The sequence below is a fragment of the Heterocephalus glaber genome, unplaced genomic scaffold (assembly GCF_053883595.1).
Source record: "Heterocephalus glaber isolate CG9 unplaced genomic scaffold, H.glaber_assembly_v1.0 deba00001545, whole genome shotgun sequence".
Classification (NCBI taxonomy): domain Eukaryota; kingdom Metazoa; phylum Chordata; class Mammalia; order Rodentia; family Bathyergidae; genus Heterocephalus; species Heterocephalus glaber.
This window is the reverse complement of record NW_028258338.1, coordinates 2,175,787-2,197,798: the sequence shown is the minus strand read 5'-3', so window position 1 is coordinate 2,197,798 and position 22,012 is coordinate 2,175,787. Positions and strand designations below refer to the sequence as shown.

Sequence of the window (22,012 nt, the reverse complement as noted above, 5' to 3'; positions counted from 1 at the left end):
TTTAGCCATTATCTCATCCCTAGTGGTCCTTGATATGTAAATACAATTCCAGTTCCTATGTACAAATCACAGACACAAGATAGGCCATATACATTGTAAATTCACACTGGCATGGTAACTTTGTTAGGTTAATGAAGTTACGGGTTAGAATCAGATAATCCTCACCTTAAACAAGGAGTTATGGGAAAAGCAAATCTTAAAAGAACACATTACTTATTTTGCTTCTACAATTACCTTAATATTCAATCTATTAAGTTATCTAAAACTTTTCCGTATCAATATTGTGCACCACTTAACAAATTATTATTTCTATTATAATTTTAGATATTTTTGTCTTTTAACCTTTGTACTAAAGACATAAGTGATTTACATACCTCCATAATAATATTAGGATATTCTGAATTGGACTGTGTATTGACTTACCAGTCAGTTTTATACTTTCTTACTCGTCATGTTGCTTAACATCCTTTTCTTTCAGCTTAAAGAGATCCCATTAGCATTTCTTTTAAGACAGGTCTGATGGTGATAAACTTTCCTCAATAGAAAAATATGCAGCATTCAATAGACATTTCACAAAAGAGTCCCTGAATGCCAGTAATAATATGAAAAGGAGGCCAGGTGTGGTGGTGCAGGAGTGTAATCTACTAGCAGGGAGCTGAGGCAGGAGGATTGCTGTGAATATGAGGTTAGCTTGAGGTACATAATGAATTCAAGGCCAACCTGAACTACATATTGAGGCCCTGTCTCAAAAAACAAACAAACAAACAAACAGAAAGCTATCCCTAGTTCCTAGACAGGCAAAGTAATATTGTCAAAATGGCCATACTACCAAAAATGATATATGGGGCCAGGGATTTAGCTCAGTGGCTCTGTCACCTGCCTCGCAAGCGCAAGGACCTGAGTTTGATCCCCGGTACCAAAAAAAACAAACAAACAAAAGATATATAGATTTAATGCAATCCCAATCAAAATACCCGCAGCATTCCTCATAGAACTAGAGAAAACAATTCCAACACTCATACAGAATCAGAAGAGAAGCAGAATAGCAAAAGCAATCCTGGGCAACAATAGCAAAGCAGGAGGCATCACAATTTCAGACTTCAAGTTATATTACAAATCTACAGTGACAAAAACAGCATACTACTAGCGCAGAAACAGACACATGGGTCAATGGAACAGCACAGAGGATGCAGAAAAAGAACCCCAGGCACATTTGAACATCTGATCTTTGACAAAGGGGCCAAAACCATACAATGGAGGACAGATAGCCTCTTTAACAAATGGTGGTGGGAAAACTGGCTGCACACATACCAAAGATTGACTCTAGACCCATATCTGCCACCATGTACTAAACTGGAGTGAAAGTGGATCAAAGATCTAAATAGTAAAACAGAAACACTTAATTTTCTGGAAGATAAAATAGGTAAAACTCTTGAAGCTATAGGCATAGGCAAGGACTTTCTGAACAGAATTCCAGTTGCACAAGAAAAAACATCAAGAATCGACAAATGGGATTACATAAAAGTAAAAACTTATGTACAGTAAAGGAAACAACTAACAGAGTGAAGAGACAACCTGCAGAATGGGAAAAAAAATTTGCCAGCAGTTCCTTGGACAGAGGAGTAATAAGTAGAACATATAAAGAACTAAAAAAATTAGACCCCTCCCAAATAATAAAAGACTCAGTCAAAATATGGACAACTGAAATAAACAGACACTTCTCAGAAGAAGTCCGAGTGGTCAATAAATACATGAAAATGTTCAACATCTCTGGCCGTTAGAGAAATGCAAATTAAAACAATACTGAGATTCTATCTTACTTCAGAAAGAATGGCTATCGTCAAGAAATCAAATAATAACAAATGCTGGAGAGGCTATAGGGAAATCGGAACCCTTCTACATTGTTTGTGGGAGTATAAACTAGTATAACCACTATGGAAATCAGTATGGCAATTCCTCAGAAAACTAAAAATAGAAATTCTATTCAACCCAGCTATTCTTCTGTGTATCTTTCTGGAAAGAGTTACAGACATCATATTAGTGATATATGCATAACCATGTTTATACCAGTGCAACTCATAATAGCTGAAACTTGTAAAGGCCAGGGAATTAGCTCAGTGGTTCCACCACCTGCCTCGCAAGCACAAGGTCCTGAGTTCGATCCCCGGTAGCAAAAAAAAAAACACACAAAAAAAGACTCATACACTTATTTTTGGGCCAGGGATTTAGCTCAGTGGTTCCACCGCTTGTCTCACAAGCACAAGGTTCCAAATTCGATCCCCAGTACCAAAAAAAAGAGTGCTAAATCTTGTAAGTGAACTACATGTCCATCAACAGATGAATGAATAAAGAAAATGTGGTATTTATACACAATAGAGTACTACTCTGCTATAAAGAAGGATAAATTTGAGTCATTGGTAGGAAAATGGAACCACTTTGAGATCATATTAAGTGAAATAAATCAGACATAGAAGCTTAAATATCAAATGGTTTCTCTTTTGTGAAAAACCTAAATTATAAATAAATTAAAGGCTAAAACAAAAGGTAGTCAATCAGAAACAGGTAGATCAATCTTTTGCAAATGAGAAGGAAACCAAGAGATGGAGTGATGGGGGAAGGAGAAGAGGGGGAAAGGACTTAAAAATAATTAAAATATGTACGTGTACCTACGCCTCAATGTATGTAATCATGTACTATAAACATGTTCTAATAAAAATAAAAGTTTAAAAAGCCAATTACTGGCCTGGGGATTTAGCTCAGTGGTTCTGGTGCCTGCCTCGCAAGCGCAAGGTCCTGAGTTCAATCTCCAGTACCCCCAAAAAAGCCAATTTTTTTTATTAAATTCTTTTATTGGTACATTGTAGGTATACAACACAATTACATTTCTCATTGGGAATTATACCTTTACATAATGCATCTTGGTTCTTATTTTTTCCCCATTCCTAGCCCTCCCTTCACGCCCTCCAACCTTCCCTATTTACAAAGACTTTATTTCCATTTTTTCCATTTCTCATCATTTTTCCTTTCCCCTGCTCCTCCCACTACCCCTACCCCTTTGGACCTTTTCTTCCTATTTTACATTATCGATTATTCATTCTAATCATTGGTACATTTTAGGTATACAATATAATGACATTCATCATTGGAAATTTGCACCTTTACATAGTCTCTCTTGGTTCTTATTTTTCACCCTTGCCCAGCCCTCCCTTCAACCCCTCCATTCCTCCCTATTTACAAAGATTTTTTTCTTCTTTTTCCATTTTCTCATATTAATCCCATTCCCTTCTATCCTTTCCCCTAGCCCTCCCACTTCCTTCCCCTTTGCCCCTTTATGGCTGCTATCATGAAATCAACCAATAACAAATGCTGGCAGGGCTGTGGGGAAAGAGGAACCCTGCTCCACTGCTGGTAGGAGTGTAGACTGATGCAAGCACTGTGGAAATCAGTATGGAGATACCTCAAAGAACTAGGACTGGAAGTCCCATTTGATCCAGCTATTCCACTGCTGGGGATCTTCCCCAAAGAATTAAAAGAATCATACCACAGTGATATATGTGCACCCATGTTCATAGCAGCACAGTTTGTAATAGCTAAAACTTGGAAACAGCCCAAATGCCCATCAACTGGAGACTGGATAAAGAAAATGTGTTTTTTTTATAAAATGGAGTACTACTCAGCCATAAAAAATGAGAAATTAGAGACATTTATAGCTAAGTAGATGCACATTGAGGCAATACTCTTAAGTGAAATAAATAGGACACACATGTGTAAATACTGAATAGTTTCTCTGGTGTGAGAAACTGAAAGTGTAAACAAGGACTAAATGTATAATAGGTAATGTGAAATAGGAAGAAAAGGGCCAGTTATTTTTAATTCTTTTTCAGGTAATCCCTGAATACTAGGCCTGTGAGGGCTATTGTGGTATTAGGGTGGACCTGAAGTTTGGGGCCCAGCGTCACATTTAGAGTCCATTAACTAGTGCTTTATTTTGTTCCTTTGGTGATGTTTTTCCCTGATTGTTGATCTTTGTGGCTGTGTTTTGGTATCTGCACATTTGAAGAAGTGGGGACTTATTCCAGTGTTTGCAAAAGTGGCTTTGTCTGTGAAAGTCTTTCACTAGTCAGTGGTGTCTGTGGGCAGGCTTTGTGTGGAGTCCTTGGTCAGGTTGTCCTGGTTCCTAGGTTACCAGATGGGTAGGCCTGGTGTGTTGATCCACAAGGGTGTGCCTGGACCCTGTATCCGTAGTGGCCAGCCTGAGATCTAGGTCCACAAGGGCTGACCCTGTACTGGGGTGACCCTTGAGCCTGAGTCTGCAGGGGCTAGCCAGGCTTCAGAGTTGGCCTAGTTCCTGGATCCACTATCTTGTCATTAAAGCCTGAGTTCACATAAGTTGGCCTGGCACTGGGACAGGCCTGGAGGCTGAATCCATGGGTTAAGACCTGGATCCATAGAATCTAGCCTACATCTGTCAAGGTGATCCTTGGTCTGTGAAGGCTGGTCAGGCACCAGTTTGTAATGAGGTGGGGCTGGACCCTCTGTGTACTGGATCAGGCTTGGACTCTGAGTTTAGTGGAACCTGGGGCCATAGTGAACAGCCTAGAGCCTAAATAAGCCTTGTGCTGGGGCAAGTATGGAGCCTGGGGCAATGGGGACTGGTCCAATATTGTGGTCTACTGGGGTGGACCTGGACCTCGGGTCTGCTGGTCCAGACCTAGACTGTGGATCTGCTGGAATGTGGGGTTACAGGGACCAGCCTGTCGCTGGACAGGCATAAGTCTATGTCTACAGTTGTCTGTATGGTACTTAGCCCAGGAGGGCTGACCTTATGTTGGTGTAGACCTGCACCCTGGGCTTTATGGGACAACCTAGCTTTATGGTGGTCTTGAACCTGTGGTGGGTCTAGAGCCTGAGACCACAGAGGCAGGCCTGGTCCTGGGAGTGCATGGGGCCTACATCTCCACGGTTTGCCCTGAAGCTGAGTCTGCAGAATCTGTCCTGCTAACTAGTGCTACGAGGACTATTGTGGTATTGGGGTAGACCTGAAGCCCGGGTTCCAGGCTACTGTCACAGGCTTGGCCATATAGCAGGCCTATAGTATAAGTATGTGGAGGTTGGCCTGGTGCTTGGTCATATTAGGCCAGTCTGGAGCTGGAGCCACTGGGGCTGGGACGGGCTCAAAGACTAAATCTGCCAAGCAGGCCTGGAGCTTGCTGCTGTGGAGATCTGGCCTGGCACCAGGGTGGGTCTTTATGCTTAGTTTGAAGGTACTGGTCTGCAGTCTGGAATCATGGGTGGTTGCCCAGCACTGGGTTTTATGAATAGGCCCAGTTTTGTAATCTTAAAACAAAGTCCAGTTCTCAGTTCCCTCTTCTTCTCCCTCATAGGTGGATTATCTCTCTATATACTGTGCTTCCTGAGTTTGGGGGAGGAGTGAATGGATAATATAGACCTGTCTTTCCTGTCCTTTTCAATATGTCTTTTCCTATTTCTGTGCTACATCCAGGTGCTGTAATCTCTTACCTGGTTTCCTTAGCTCTAGTGAAGGTATTTTCATGTATGGATTATTAGATTAATGTGTCTGAAAGATGCCTAGTGCTGGAAAGCCCTATTCTGCCAGATTGTTAATGTCTACATTCCCAAGAATTGTTCTGATTTTATTTGTGTTTTATTTCATTTTGTTTTTGTTGCTTTTTTTTTTGAGACAGGATCTCACTATGGAGCCCAGGCTGGCCTTGAGCTCGCAGTAATCCTCCTGCCTTAGCCTCCTGAGTGCTGGAATTACAGGCATGTGGCACCATGCCCAACTGTTGCTGTTATTATAGTTGTGATTATTTTTCTTGTTTCTGGGTATTTGTTTATTGATTTTTTTTCTGGACTAAATCTATGGATTCTGTATTCCATGCATTGTATTATGTGGCCCCTAAATTTTCTGCTAGCTGTTTTTCCTAAGTTTTTAAATTTTAGTTTCAAGCTTGGATTCCTAAGGGTCAAACCTGGGTAAACATATTTGACACTTAGCCTATGATTGCTCAAATCTCCTTAAACCTTGCCTGTATGTCTTCCACCCTTTGCCATGAATATCTGGGTGAGAAAATGGACCTTTAAATTTCAGCCAGTTCATAAGACCACTTGAACTTTCCCTTTCTGCTTGTACAAAGTTTCACAGTCAGTCAGTCAAAAGTGAGTGACTTGGGTCCTCTCCTTTCCCAAGTTTTTCCTGGTTTTAGCCTTAAGTGTGTGCCTGAGTATGTATATAGCTCTTTAGGGCACTAAGAAGATGTCAGAGCTTTTCAAAGGTCCCTGTGGTTATCTCATACTCCAGAATTTTCTTTTAAATTCCTGAAGTGGTTAGATCTCTCTTGTCTGGAATTTGGTCACCTTTGGACCAGTGCACCACTGAGCTTGCAGGGGCTGAGGCAGAAAAGGACTAGCCACAAGTAAAATGTCACAAACCCTGCTGTATTACCAAAACTCACTAGTTTGTCTTGGCTATATGATTTTGACGTTATTTTGTGGCTTTGGTTAATTGTCAGATTTCCAAAACTATTGATTTTTGTTGATTTTTCCCATTTTGTGCTGTTTTAAAGGGAAAGTGAGCTCACTAAAGTCCTTGCTGTGCCATCCCTTTGATCTCCTATTGCTCTTATCTTTAAAAAAGTTTAAAAACCCTCTCCATCCCGTATTCCCTTGCAATTATAACTTTATTTCTTAATTTCCCTGATAGCAATGCTCTCTGAGTTTTCATTCTCACTTCCTCTTACTCTTTTCTCATTCTTTTTTCATTTAAAGTATAATAGCTATATGATAAAAATGCATACATTTTACACATGTTATAAAAATAATATAATGAAAACCCAAGAACTTGCCACCCCACCCAAAAACAGCATTAATGATAAGATCTACCCATGTGTCATCTGAAGCTTCTACCCACCCCCTGCCAAAATCACCACTCTCTTAAGTCTTGTGTTTAGTATTCCCTTGCTGTTTTTAATATGTGGGATTTTTTTATATATTTGTGGGGATGTGTAAACCAATACATTTATTTGGTTGTGAGCTTTCTAAAAATAGTATCATAAATATTTGGTCTTCTGTGGTTTCTGTTTTTACTCAGTATTATGTTTCCAAGATTTGTCTGTGTTGTTGCATGTAACTGTCCTTTGTTCATTATCAGTGATGTATAATATTCTTTTGATGATCATAAAATAAATCATAAGTTTATCTCTTGGTGGACATTTAGGTCATTTCCAGCTTTTTGTTCTTCTGAACAATGTTGTTGTGAACATTGTCTACATCTGCTACACATGCACATCCATTGTTTTAGGTATATACACGTACAAGTAGAATTGCTAGCTAATAGAACATGTAAAAGTTCAGCTTGACAGCATTTTGTCACACTGTATCCCAGCCTTATGATACTACCTTACACTCTCCTTAACAATGTACAGGACAGGGCCAGGGATTTAGCTCAGTGGTTCTGGCGCCTGCCTTGTAAGCACAAGGTCCCGAGTTTGATCCCCGGTACCAAAAAAAAAAAAACAATGTACAGGACATTCATACCCTCATATACTTGACCTTGTCCCACTTATTTTTTGTTACCATAATGAGTGTAAAATGGTATTCCACTGTGGACTTAATTAGGATTTTTCCAGTTATTAATGTAATTGAGCATCTTTTCTTGGTTATTGGCCACATGTTTCATCTTCCTATAGTATCTCTTGCACATTTAAAAAATTTTAGTGATTTCTAGGAGTTTCTTTTTTCTTTTTTTTTTCTGTATTGTTGGTTGAAACAGCCTTCACACTGAGCTACATCTCTAGCATTTTTTTTAACAAGGCATGATCAAAATATGCAGTGAATTATTTAAATTTGTTTGTTTTTGTTTCTTTTTTCCTATCTTTTGCTTTGTTTTTATCCTTTTTTCTTTCATGTTTGTCTTTTCCTGTTAGTTTTACCTAATTCTATTAACTTTATTTTATTCTTTAATTGGATATTTTATCTTACTCTTCTCTCATCTTCCCTAACCTTAACCCTAATTCTATTCTTTCTTTTTCAATTTTTATTTCTTTGATTTTCCCTTCCCCACCTCTCCATTATTATTATTATTACTATTAAATGTTACTTTCTGAAGCAGTTCTAGTTCTTTTATGAGTGTCTTTATGAGGTGTGATAAAAAATATAGGGTATGCTGCTGCTGAATGTCATTCAATGGAAAGGCAGATTCATGGAAACCTTAGTGTGTCTTCCTCTACCTTATTCACTGCGTCTTCCCCAAAGTTAAAATGATCATGAAAGGTAGATGTCTTGAATAGATTCAGTAGAGGCAGCCACAACAGCACAACTAAAGACACTCACGAAAAAGGACCTTCAGAAAGTGGCAAGAACAACAGGATTACTGTGTTCAAAGCAAGTGAGAGTATTTTGAGGGAGACTAATGGCAGTGTGCCTTTTACTGTAATAAATCTTTTTTTAAAGTTCACTGTATTTTTATTAGACCTAATGTTTTTTATTTTGAGATAGGGTCAAAGTCACTATGTTTCCCAGTCTCGGTTTGAATTTGTGATTCTCCTGCTTGATCCTCCCAGAGTGCTAGGATTACAGGCCTATGCTTCCATGCCCAGCTTGTAGAAGTTCTTTATTTTGGATACTCATCACTTATCAGTGAAATGTGTCAAATATCTTCTCAGTTTGTGGTTTGTTTTTCTTTATCTTTGTACAAGCAGAAATTCTTTCTCTTTTTTTTTTTTTTTGAGACAGGGTCTCATTATGTAGTTCAGGTTACCCTCAAACTTGTGGCAGTCCTTCTGCCTCAGCCTTCCAAGTGCTGGGACTACAGCGATGTGCCACTATGCCCAGCTGTAAATTCTAATTTTTAATTGAATTGAATACATCAGTCTTTTCTCTATTATAGCCTTTATGATAGTCTTGTCTTCCTTAAACTATGATCATGTACATATTTGTTATTTTTTCTAATAAAAGTTGACCTTTTATGTTTAAGTCCTTAATCCAACTGGACTTGATTTCTGTCTAGTATAAGGTAGGGAGCTTGTTTCATTATTGTCTACATGGCTAACTTAATGATCAAAAGTGCCATGTCTGGCATCCGTTGAAGTTCCTTATCTGTGCAAGTCTGTTTCTGGGCACCTTTTGGTACTGACCAACTTCTTGTCCCTGAGCCAGTAACACACAACCTTAATTACTTTAGCTTCCTAGTAAATCTTGACATTTGATAGAGCAAAATCTCTCCATCTTATTTTTCTTCAGGCATATTATGTATTCTTGGTCCTTTCTTATTTCAAACATATTTGAAGAATCAGCTTGTCATGTTCTATAAAAAATTTAGAATTACAATGAATCTATAGACCAATTCAAAGAGAATTTATGTATTTATGATGTTAGGGCCTCCTAGCTCTGAACATCATATATCCCTCTATTTTAAATAAATTATTAAATGTCTTTTGTCAGAACTTTTCCATAGTCTTGTCCTAAATTTATCCATTCATACATTTTGCTGCTGCTATAAGTGGGATCTTTTTATTTAATGTGTTTTTGTCTCTTTTGCAGGTATATAGAAATGACGTTACATTTTGTTTATTGATACTATAACCATTTGCCTATGAAGTCTCATTGTGTTTGTTTATTTGTTTGTTTTCTGAGAGAGGGTCTCACTATATAGTCCAGGGTGGCCTTGAACTTGCAGCAATCTTCCTGCCTCAGTCTCCTGAGTGCTGGGATTACATACGTGCACCACCATGCCCAGTTCAAGATTCATTATTTTTAAGCAAGATTCTCATTTTGGAATAATTTTATTAGTGCTTTTTTTTTTTTGGTACTGCGGATCGAACTCGGGACCTAGCGATTGAGAGGCAGGTGGCAGAACCACTGAGCTAAATCCCTGGCCCTAAGGAATAATTTTAGATTTACAGAAAAGTTAGTAAAGAGATAGTACGGAGTTTGTACATACCCTTCACTGTAGTACATTTATCAAAACTAAGAAAGCAACATCAGACTTTAAATGGATTTATCAGTTTTTTCACTAATGTCCTTTCTTTTCCAGGATCCAATTCAAAGTACCACATTTTATTTAGTTGTTATGTCGCAGTAATGTTCTATGACAATTTCTTTGTCCTTGTTTTTCATGTACTTAACAGATTTGAGGAGTACTATAAAATGTTCCTCAATTTGGAGTAATATGACATTTTTCTCATGATTAGACTGAAGTTGTTTTTGGAGAGAACACCACAGGGAATACATAGTATCCATGTGACACCCTTGGTGATGTGAACCTTCATCCCTTGGTTAAGGTGCTGTTTCCCAGGTTTCTCTATAGGAAAGCCACTGTTTTTCCTTTTTAATATTCTGCTCTTTGGATAAATATAGCCCACCCTTAAGGAGAGAAGGATGAACTAAGCTCCAACTCGTAGAAGAGTGTATATCTATATCTATCTATGAATTCTGTAAAGGTTTATCTCACCCTTTATTTGTTTAATCACTTGTTTATAGTAGTATGAACTCATGCATATTTATTTAATAATTTGAGTTATAAATCTAATACTCTTTTCCTTGGTTTGTTGGTCAGATTGTTCTAGAATTGCTCACTGGAGGATCTTTCTAGGATGGTTCCTGTGTCCCTTTGACATGGCTCTGTCCTTTATTATTTGATCATTTCCTTTCTAGCACTAGAAGATGCTCCAAACTCATCTTATATTTTTCTGCCCCAGTCCTTGAATCAACCATTTCTCCAAGGAACCCTGATTTCTTCTAAGTTGGCTGATTATTATTTTGTGTTTTCTGTGTTGCCGACCATATCAGCTATAGATAATGAAAGTTTTATTTTTTCTTTTATAATTTTTATGCCTTTCATTTACTTTTTCTTATATTATTGGGATGGCCAGGACATACAGTAAAGTGTCGTCTAAAGAAGATGATAGTTGGTATCTCTGTCTTGTAGTGTACTTTAGAGAACATACCACTTACATTTCACTATTATTAAGAATAATAGAGGCCTGGGGATTTAGCTCAGTGGTTTTGGCGCCTGCCGTGCAAGCACAAGGTCCCGAGTTCGATCCCTGGTACCAAAAAAAAATAAAAATAATAGAGCTGGGCATGGTGGCACGCCCCTGTAAGCCTAGCATTCAGGAGGCTGAGGCAGGAGGATTGGCAGGAGTTCAAGGCCAACCTGGGCTACATAGTGAGTTCAATGCCAGCCTGGGCTACATACAAACACCCTGTCTCAAAAGACAAAACAAAAATTACTATACTTTCCTATAGGTTTTATTCCATCCTAGTTTTCTATGCTGTTTTTTTAAAAATCATGACAAGGTGTCGAGTTTTTTTTCAAATGACTTTTAATGGTTATGGTTTATTCTCCAAGAATCTGATAATGTGGTAAATTACATTTATATATTTTCCTCATACTTAGAACAACTTTGCATTTCTGGTATAAACAGAATTTGGCTATTGTGTTTTTGGTTTTAGATAGTACTTTAGATAGTACTTGATTTGGTTTGCTAATATTTTGTTTAGAATTTTTGCATCTGTGTCCATGAGTAAAAAAAAAGATCTTTAATTTTCTTTCTCATGCTGTCCTGATTTGCTTTAGGCATTATGGGTTTGCTAGGTCATAGAATGAGTCATTGTTGCCTCTTTTACGATATTCTGGAAGATATTGTATGACTTTGGAAAGATCTGTTGGATAGTACTCTCATAAAACCATTTTGATCTGGTGTTTTCCTTTTAATATTGAGTTGGTATTAAACTTATAAACTAAAATCTTACTAAAATTTTAAAAAGAAAATTGAAATCTGCTTTCATACCCTATTTATTGTATATAGAGTTTTATGTTTGAAATGACAAACTCAAGATTTTGTAATATTTTAAAATTCTTTTTTGTTTGTTTGTTTTCAAATTCTTAACAGTCACAGTCACCACCAACAAAAAATAACTTTATGCAAGTAGGTGGTAAGATATTTAAAACCAGTTTTTACATTGTTCAAGAATGTTTAACAATTGAAATTACACATACAAGCTTTTATTTTTGTTTCGTTAACAAATGCATTGTTAAAATTTTATAATGTGAGTAGATTTCAAATCCAATTGATTGCTTTCTTATTGACTATTTCAAAATAATGATGAAGCTCTTATTTGCAGAACATACATCATTATTAGAACCATCAAGCTGCAGCTAGCTTGGACATCATTAAAAGGGCTCATCAGCTACAAATGGATACAAGTATCTGACATTTATGAAGACAGAGTTTCAGGACTTCTACCTGGAGCTACACCCTCTAGAAGTCCCCGGTTGGCCTCCCCGCACCCAATCCCATCCCAACCAGTCACAACTTGGGCTGTGCATGGTGTTTCTTGGAAACTGGAACACAGACTCTTCCAGCAGCTCCACAGTTCCCTTGTCCTCAATAAGCAGAAGATTGCAGAAGCTGACTGCTGAAGAGGTCTTCCAAGCAATAGAACACCTCCTTGGCCCTGCCTAGCACATTTATCACAGAGCAGTAACTGAGTGCTGAGTGTTACTCATTTGTGCTTACCACCTGCAGGGACTGCAAGGGATTTGTCACACCCACTTCACTAAGGGCCACCCTCTAAGGATTTCTAGAAGAGGTTTACTTTAGAAAGGTGGTCTTCTTAGTGTCTCCATTGCCTCAGATCCTACTTGAACACCTCTAGGGCCAAGGGGATCCATATCTCTTCACCTACCTGTAGCCCACATACTAACTGGAAAACTGCTTGCTATTTTTTGTTTATCTCTTTGTTCTTTTAGTGTGAAGAGTTTTAACTATTGACTCAATTCCTCAATGGGACTATTGAGGATTTCTTTTTCTTCTTGAGTCAATTTTGGTAAGATATCATTTCCTAGGAATTAGTCCATTTTGTCTATGTTTTCAAAGTCATTGGCATAAATTTCCTTTATTTATTCTCTGCTGTATAAAATCTGTAGCAATGTTTCCTTTTTCATTGCTAATATTGGTTATGTGTGCCTTCTCACTTTTTTTCTTGATCAATCTCTCCAGAGGTTTGTCTATTTTATTAGTCTTTTCAAAGAACCAACTTTTGGCTTTGTTGCTCCTCTCTATTGTGTCTTTGTTTTCTATTTCTTTAATTTCTGCTCTTATCTTTTTTGATCTCCTCCCTTCCACATTTTTTGGGTTTATTCTGTTGTTCTTTTTCTGATTTCTTAAATTGGAAATGAGCTCATTAACTTTTAGTCTTTTTGTTTTCTAATTTATACATTTAAAGATGTAAATTTCCCACTAAATACTGCTTTTATACTAGTTCAGATAAGTAGTATTTCATTACTGTTCAGTTGTTTCAAATGTTTCAACATTTTCATTATAGTTACTTCTTTGACCCATGAGTTATATAAAAATATGTTTAAATTTACAAATGTTTAGGGATTTTAAATTCTGTCTCTTTGTTATTGAAATCTACCTTACTTCATTATGGTCAGATAATGTGATTCATGTGATAACAACTCTTTGAAATTTAATGAAACTTGTCTTATGGCTTAGTACATGATCAATATTTTTGAATGTTTCCTATGTGCTTTATAAAAATGTGTGTTCTCTAATTGTTGGATACAAAGTTCTGCATGTATCTATTATCAAGTTTATTAGCTGTGTTCAAATTTTATTTATCTAAACCTGTTCTTTGGTCATGATCTACCAGTAATTTTAAGAAGTATGGTAATCTTCAACTATGATGGTGGATTTATCAATTTCTCTCTATAGTTCTATCACTTTTTTTGCCTTATGTATTAACTACGTCCAAATTTTATTTAAACTGGTTCTTTGGTCATGATCTACCAGTAACTTTAAAAGGTATAGTGATATTTAACTATGATGGTGGATTTGTCCATTTCTCTTTGTAGTTCTATCATTTTTTGCCTTATATATTGTGAGGATATTTTATTAGGAATATTAAAATGAATAATGTTATATATTCCTGGTAAATATGTAATACCCCTCTATTCCTGATAATACCCTTTTCTCTGTTAATGTAGCAGCACAAGCTTGTTGTTAGGATTTGTATGATATATAATTTTACATTCTTTTACTTTTTAGAATTCACATGCTTTTATTCTTTTTTAACTTTATTCTTTTATTAGTACATATTTGTCATACATATTGATCACATTCATCATAGGGAATTTGTACCTGTAAAAACTAGAACTAAAGGTTACTTTCTTATGTTTCTTGAAAATGCAGTGGCGTATAGCTGGACCTTTAAAAATGTACAATCTGGTGACCTCTGTCTTTTAATTGGCAGGTTTAGTCTGTTTATATTTACTGTGATTTAAAATTTTTTTACCACCACATTTTCTTATTTTAGTTATTAACCATGAACTTTTGTATTCTTCATTTTTTTTTGACAGTCTTCCTAAGTCCCTAAATTGCCCAAGGTGAGCTGGAACTTGTAGTCCTCCTGCCTCAGCCTCCCAGAGTATTGGGATTACAGGTACATGCCACCTCATCCAGCTTTGTTTTCTTGTTCTGTTTTTTTCCTTTTGTTTGAGTTTCATTTTTTATTCTTTCTGAGGTTGTTCTTGAAATTTTACCTTGTATGTTTAACTTACAAGTTTAAAGTTAAACAATGTTTAATCCCCTCTTGAAGAATGCAGGAAGCCTGGAAATCTTCAACTTTAGTCATTCCTTTCCTAACCACATACTGTTGTTTTTCAAGTATGTTAGTTTTGTTTTTTCCTTTTTTCCTAACTTCACATTTACACATAATCATCAGTACTATTTTATATAGGCAGGATTTGTTTGACTTTACATGCATACATTCTTGCATCTCAGATTATCATTCTTGGATTGTTTTCTTTCATTATGAATACAGTGTTTAAATGTTCTTTTTGTGTAGGTCTCTTGGTGTTAAATTCTTCAAGTCTGTGTTATATGTAAATGTCTTTTCATTTCTTTCTTTTTTTTTTTTTTTTTTTTGGTACCGGGGATCAAACTTGGGACCTTGCGCTTGAGAGGGAGGCAGCGGAACCACTGAGCTAAATCCCTGGCCCTATATGTAAATGTCTTTATCCTCCTCCTTAAAAAGATAATATTTTGTGGGTATTGTCACTCAACCCTTAGAATATATGATCTAATTCTCTTTTGGCTTTGGGAAGTCTGCTTTGTTGCCATTTAAAAGTGTATTATGAGTTATATTGCTGTTGTTGTTGTTGGGGTGGAATGTGCAGGGGGTCTTGCAGTTTCTTACATGTTTGAGAATGATGGTTCAGAAAATTCAGTTTTTAATAATTTCTGGAAAATTCTCAACCATTACTTCCTTAAATATTGCCTCTCTTTCATTCTATTTTTTCTTTCTCAGAATCCAGTTAGTCATATTTTAAACTCCTTTATTCTATCTTTTGTATGTCATAACGTCTTTGATGTTTTCTATCATCTTGTCTTCTTGTACTTCATTTGGGGCAATTCCTTCTGATATATCATTCAGTTTACCAATTCTCTCTTCACCTATGTCTAATCTGTTGTTTAATCTTTCCATTGAATTTTTTTTACAAAAATTGCACTTTCATTTGCACAAGCTTTCTAATGTGATTATTCAGCCCTGATAGTCTCCTGTTGCTTGCTGTTCTTTGTGATTTTATCTATTACTTCTTTATTTTGTATAATTTCTGTTCAACCAGTTCTCACTCTTTGACACTGTAAATATTGTTCACATCTAGGCCACAAAATACACTCTGAGTACATATTCTTCATTGCATACATTTTTGTTTTCCTAGGAGCTGATAATTGTGTTTTGTTTTCTTCTAACTAGTGTTATGTAATAATACCCATTACTAATTCTTCTCTGAAATTCTTTTTTTTTTTTTTTTTTTTTTTTTGGTACCGGGAATTGAACTCAGGTCCTCGCACTTGCGCAGCAGGCACCAAAACCACTGAGCTAAATCCCTGGCCCTGAAATTCTTTTTAAAATCCAAATCAGATTGTGTCCCTCTTCTACTCAAAATTATCCCATGGCTTCTAGCTCCCTCAGAACAAAAGCCAGAACTTTCACCATAGCCCAAATGTTCCTTCATAATCTGGTTCCCTTCACCTCTCTGACCTCATCTCCTGTCACTTTCCCTATCACTCACTCTTCTCCAGCCACCCAGCCTCCTTCCTGCCCCTCAAGCATGCTGGTACCTTCCCTCTTCAGGGCCTTTGTTCTTGGTATTCTTCCTGCCCGGAACATCTTTCCTCCCACATAATCTGATGACTTGCTGAAGTATTTCCATTATCTTCAAATGTCACCTCCCTGATCAACATACATAAAGTAGCCCCCTTCACCTCCATTCTCTATCTCCTTACCCTGTTGTATATGTGATATTTTTCTATAGCTCTGATCACCACCTGATTGATTGATTGATTATTGTGGTTAGTGTTTGTCTGTCCCCAATAGACTGTAAGCTCCTCAAAGCAGGGATTTCTGTTTTGTTCACTGCTGTATCCCCAGTGCCAAAAAGAATAGTGCATAGCAATTCAATAAATATTTGTGGAATAAACTGAATGAATGCGTGAATGCCTTAATTGATGTGAAGGATAAAGAGAGAAATGCCTCGAAAAGTAGGGCAGGCTGGAAGACTTTTAATGCCATGCTAAGGAGCTTGGATGCCATTGTTCAGAAGAGTAGGGGCTGAGAAGAAACAGTGAGGACTGCTCCTGGGCTCTTTTCGGAAACAAGTTCTCAGGTGGTAAAACAGTGACAAAGCCCCATGTTCTCTGTGACTGACTCTGTACTCATAGGCTTGTGAAAATGGGCTTGTTGTCTTACCAGCCTGTTACTTAGTGAAAAACAAGGCCTACCTCTCACTGGGATCGCTTCTCTTGGAGTGTGAGGAACTGTTTCTTAGCCCCCAGGCCAAGCAGATAGCTCCCATTAGACTTTTATCTGTGCACTTGAGGGGAAGGGATAGTATAAAGCTGTTATAATGTGTGGTACATAGTAAATGCTGTTAAAATGATGAAGACCACAGGAAGGTAAGTTTTGATCAAAAGGACTTTTTTCCATTTTCAGAGTGGGATTTTTAGTCCTGACTTTGCTCCTAACCCCCTTGGGGACTAGCCTGGGTCCAGTGTTATTCCTTTCTGTGACTTTGGATACTAATTCTGTTTTCTAACATGTGACCTACTTTTTTTGCACTCATTAATTTCATCAGAGTGCCATCTGTATACACACAGCCTTGTGGCATGCCTCAAGAGACTTCCCTCTCCGGGCCAACATCAGTTCATTAATCATTTTCACCTTGGGTTTAACCATCCAACTAGTTACAAGCTCAGCTGAACATTGTTTGACTGACCACTTGCTATGTTTTAGACCTTCTGCTCCACACTGAAGACACAGGGCTGAGCCAGGTGTGTTCCCAGACACAGCACCATAATTTCAGGACAGTGAGGTCCATGCAGTAACAGTGGTCATTGCAGTAAGCTGTGAGAGCCCCTAAGGACCACACAGCCAGATCAGGAGGCCAGGAAGCTTTCTTGGAAGAGATGGCATGTGAACTAAGTCTTAAAAGATAAGTAGAAATCATCCAGTTGATTAACAAGGGATGAAATGGTAATCTAGGCAAAGGCTACACCATGGGCAGTGACCCAAGGACAGGAAGTGACATGGTATGGACTACCCTGCCTCATTACATTCACAGCTCACCTGACTTTCACAAGACCATCATAAGACACTTTTTAAAAATTTTTTGTTGAGACAAGGTCTTAGTGAGTTGCCCACACTGGCCTTGAATTCATGATCCTCCTGCCTCAGCCTCCCAAGTTGCTGGAATGACAGATGTGGGCCACTGTACCCAGTGTAGGAGACTTTGAGACATACCAAAATCCAGACATGAGTTTGTGGGGCCTCCCCAATATGCCTATCTAGCAGTTATTCAGAAAATTATTGAAGAGCTGGTCTGACATGACTATCCGTGAAGTTGTCTATACTAGTTTCTGGCATCCCTGGCTTTCTTTTCTAGAAGGAAGTATTCTGGGATTCCAGTCACTCCCATTGTCCAGGAAGTTATAGGGTCTCCCTCAGCCCCTGTGTGTGGAGAGGAGTTTTCTGATTTGAAATTTTACTATACAGATTTAACCTGAAATCTAAAGCTAAACATTATCATAATCCTCACCAAACATGAGGACTTTATAAAACTTTGATGTCTCCCAACTTACACATTCTTGTGACTATTTTATTTACTGTTTTAAGGAAAACATTAACACCAAAAAATATTAACAGCCTCATTATTTTATGCAGACAGTATTCTTTTAGTTTTAAATATTAGTCATTTTATTTGCCCATGTGTCTTCTTAAACCTCAGACTTCCCTTTTGTGGATGAATTTTCTTCTGGAAATGTATACCTTAGACGATCCTATAGCACAATCACTTAATAAGAAACTCTCAGTGTGTATTTATCTATAAATGCCTTTTGAAACTTTATTTTTCTTAAGACAGATTTGTTGGATACCCAATTCTAAACTACCTCTTTTCCTCCTTAACACTTATTACACTGTCTTCTGGTTTCCATTATTACCAGTGCAAAGGTTTATTAGTCTAATTGTCTTTGTAGATGTCCTTTTATCTCCAGCTGCTTTGAAGAGTATTTAATTATTGCTTAACTCTAAGAATTTTTTCTTTCTTCTCTGCATGTTCCTTTTTGTAGCTTCCTGAGCTTGCTTTATGAATGTAATATTTTTTCCTGGTTACTAAGAACATTAAATAAAAGTGTCTTCTTTTTCAAGTGCTCTTCTCTCTGCATAGTTTTTTTTTTCAAATACATATATTTGGGTGTCAGCTGCAGTGGAAAAACCCACTGATGCCAGATTTGACCAAAGGTACCACCAATGCCAAAGACATGACATATTAGAGAGAGTTTATATAGATAATAGGAATAGAAGCACCTCTACTAGAGTACAAACATGAATCATTACCACAGTTCTGTGACTTAAAAGCATGGTACTGCAGTGGGCTTTGGAGTTAGACTGCCTGGGTTCAAATTCAGATCTGCCATTTAATAACTTGTCAAGTCCCTTAACCTCTGTCTATGTTAGTTTTTTCTTCAATAAAAATGGGGATAAAGATAGTGCTTACTTCATAGAGTTATTGAAGGTATTAAATAAATTAATATACATAAAGTGTTTAGTGCCTGACATATAGTATGTGCTGTAATATGTTTGCTGTTATTACCATTATTACTTTTGTGCCAAGGGGATTGAAGGGAGAAGAGCTTCTGTAGTGCCATGGGGAAAATAGCATATCTGGTCTGTGTGTTCCCCCAGTGTCTTGGAAACAAAAGCCATCCACAAAAGCACAAGGTCAGGAATTTAAATGGTTATTTGGGCACCTTAGGGTGTGGGACGTCAAGCTAATTATGTAGTCAGAATGGGATAGAATTCAATGGGAAAATGGGAAGCATCCCTTAAAGGTTAATCCTCTAGAGGTGACCTATGCTGGCTATTTCCTCATTGAAGCAAAGCACTATCAAATGGGGAAGCAGTGACAGAAGGATGGGGATTTCCTAAACATTTAATAATGCTTTTTTCTTAGCAACTAACCTGTCATATACTATAACTCTTCAAGTTGGGAACACACTTGTTAAAGAGGCAAGGCTGCTGCCCGGAGTTAATTCACATTCTCAGGGGTAGGACTGACCACATAAAAATGCTTTCAAGTATCTGTTCTAAATTCTCATGGGCCCTCTCAACTTTGGGGAAAGTCTTAGCCTCAGTAACCACTCCATACACAGTCTAGAGGATATGAGCATGAGGAGTCGGTCATACTGAAAATAAGTGCTTGGTGGGGAGGCAAATTCGAGGAAACGTTAGGGTTAAAAGTAAAAGTTTAAGAGATATAAAAATTCGAAATAAATTTTATTTAATCTAGTAATGTATTAAGAGAATAACACACAATGTACAGTGTTTACCCCATGAATGTACAGTGGGTTTAACTTTAGAAAATCAATCAGTACAATTCATCGTATTAACAGACCAAAAAGAAAAGTCATATATACTCATTGCCATAAATGCTGAAAGAGCAGTTGATGGACTCCAACATCCATTCCTGATTTTAAAAAACCTTTAGGAATAGAAGAAAATTAGTTCAGCCTGATGTAGGGCATCTACAAACACACACACACACACACACACACACACAGCTAACGTCATATTCAATGGTGAAAGACTGAATATTTTCTGCCCAAGATCAGGAATAAGATAAGGATGTTCCTTCCTACTTCTGTTCAGCATCATACTAGAGGTTCTCACAAATACAGTCAGGCAAGATAAGTAAAACGCATCCAGATTGAAAGAAAATGAAGAAGTAAAACTCTCTTTACAGCCAATATGATTGTCTGTGTAGCAAATACAGTGGAATCTACTGAAAGAAAAAAACTACCAGGACTAATAAGTGAGCCCAGCAAGATGGAGAATATAAGGTCAAATTCCAACCCTAATTGTGTACCTGTATTCACATTCTCACAAATACTGGAGGCAATTGATAAAGAGAAAGTTTTCAGGAAGCTGAGGCAGGAGGATAGAAATTTCAAGGCCAGCCTGCCTACATAGCAAGACCCTGGTGGGGTGGGTGGTTAACTCACAGTTCTGGAGGTTCCACTCCAAGATCAGGTGGCCCTATTTCTTTAGACTTCTGTGAGGGTACTGGATGGCAATAGTGGGGGCTCACTGAAGCATACCACTTGGAGGTCTCCAGACAGACCACCGACCACACTGAGCGGGAGCAAAATCAGCTTTATTGCCGGCGGCTTCAAGGGATTTAAATTGCCTCAAAAGTGTCAAACAGGAGTTTACTCTCATTCTTATATCTTTAAGTTTCTACGGGAGGGGAAACAGCAACCGTAGTCAATGGAGAAACACCCATCAATCTAAGCATAATTACAGAAGCAGAGGGGCAATGAAGGGGGAGCAGGAGGTTTGGCAGGGCTTTCTGAGATCGCCTTGCTCTAGTGAGTTTGCATTACAGTAGTGACTATAGTTACAATATATCTTTCTCAGCAAGCATAGTTACACAGTTAACCCATAGTCGCCCATTTTTACACCGGGAGACAGTTTTCGCCCTCAGTGTCAGAGCAAAGCATTCACATTGTAAGCCAGGAAGGACAAGACTGTCAGAGTCCTGTTGCTGGATGTAGTAGAGCACACCTGTAATCATAGTGCTCAGGAGGCTGAGGCAGGAGGATCTCTGTGAGTTCAAGGCCAGCCTGGGCTACATAGTGAGTTCAAGGCCAGCTTGGACTATACACCAATACCCTGTCTCAAAAAACTAAAAAAAGAAAAAAAAGATTGTCAGAGTCTGTGTATCTCTTTTGACGGCATACCCTCAATGACCATAAAGTTCCACTTCTTAAAGGTCCCCAGGCCTTCCCAATAGCACATCCTGGGAACCCAGCCTGTAATACATGGACCTTTAGGGGACGCTCATCCAAACCATAGCAATATCTACATCCTAGCAATAAATAATTGGGCATAAAAATTTTAAACAATTTATAGTATTTTCTAAAATGTAACTTAGAAATAAATCTGACCAGAAACTAGAAGGTGGACTTTGGAAGGAGGAAGGGGCCTAAGGAGAAGAGGGTAATAGGATTGAAAATGATCAAGATATGTTAAAACATCTACCAATTTCCCAAAATGAACCTCATCGTTCTGTTTTATTAATATGCTTTAAAAAGAACAATACCAAAGAAAACTTTTAAGATTAATAAATAAATCTGACTGCCCATCTTGGTAGTCCAAGCGACTTAGGAAGCTGAGACAGGAGGATCACTCGAGAAAGCCTGAGCAACGTAAGAGACCCCATCTCAAAGAAAAAAAGGGTAGGATAAATCTGACAAAAGACGTGAAAGACCTGCACACCTGTGTGTTAGTTTTCCTTCACCATAACAATACCTGAGGCAATTAATTTATAAAGAGAAAAGTGTTATTTTTGGCTCATGATTCTGGGTAGTCCAATCCAGTTTGCTTTGGGCCCCAGGCTAGCATAGCCCAACAGGGTAGGATC

At 37.7% G+C, this 22,012-nt stretch overlaps 1 long non-coding RNA gene across 1 annotated transcript in view; it reads left to right on the top strand.

The window, feature by feature from the left end:
• Positions 1-16,518, top strand: part of LOC110347297 (uncharacterized) — a 43,961-nt gene extending 27,443 nt beyond the window's left edge. Inside the window, exon 3 of the long non-coding RNA XR_002391829.2 lies at positions 12,148-16,518. This is a non-coding gene — a long non-coding RNA (uncharacterized LOC110347297). The remainder of the gene's footprint in view (positions 1-12,147) is intronic.
• Positions 16,519-22,012: the final 5,494 nt, after the last annotated feature.